Source organism: Triticum aestivum, chromosome 5D, assembly GCF_018294505.1.
Source record: "Triticum aestivum cultivar Chinese Spring chromosome 5D, IWGSC CS RefSeq v2.1, whole genome shotgun sequence".
Classification (NCBI taxonomy): domain Eukaryota; kingdom Viridiplantae; phylum Streptophyta; class Magnoliopsida; order Poales; family Poaceae; genus Triticum; species Triticum aestivum.
The window spans coordinates 139,860,853-139,861,667 of record NC_057808.1 but is presented as its reverse complement, the minus strand read 5'-3'; positions in this window follow the sequence as shown (position 1 = coordinate 139,861,667).

Here is an 815-nt window from a genome sequence, read left to right as displayed (position 1 = left end):
AGTTCAACTCTAGTGTAAAATTGTTTGTACTAGCTTATAGAGCTAGTTCAACTCTAGTGTAAAATTATTTGAACTTGCTTATAGAGCTAGTCAACTCTAGTGTAAAATTATTTTTACTAGGCTATAGAGCTAGTTCAACTCTAGTGTAAAATTATTTGAAGTAGCTTATAGAGCTAGTTCAACTCTAGTGTAAAATTATTTGTACTAGATTATAGAGCTAGTTCAACTCTAGGGTAAAATTATTTGTACATGCTTATAGACCTAGTTCAACTCTAGTGTAAAATTATTTGTACTAGGCTATAGAGCTAGTTCAACTCTAGTGTAAAATTATTTGTACAATCTTATATAGCTAGTTCAACTCTAGTGTAAAACTATTTGAACTAGATTATAGAGCTAGTTCTACTCTAGTGTTAAAATATTTGAACTAGATTATAGAGCTAGTTCAACTCTAGTGTAAAATTATTTGTACTAGCCTATAGAGCAAGGTTAACTCTAGTGTAAAATTATTTGTACAAGCTTATAGAGCTAGTTCAACTCTAGTGTAAAATTATTTGAACTAGCTTATAGAGCTAGTTCAACTCTAGTGTAAAATTATTTGAAGTAGCTTACAGAGCTAGTTCAACTCTAGTGTAAAATTATTTTTACTAGGCTATAGAGCTAGCTCTAGTGTAAAATTATTTGAACTACATTATGGAGCTAGTTCAACTCTAGTGTAAAATTATTTGAACTTGCTTATAGAGCTAGTTCAACTCTAGTGTAAAATTATTTGTACAAGCTTATAGAGCTAGTTCAACTCTAGTGTAAAATTTTTGAAC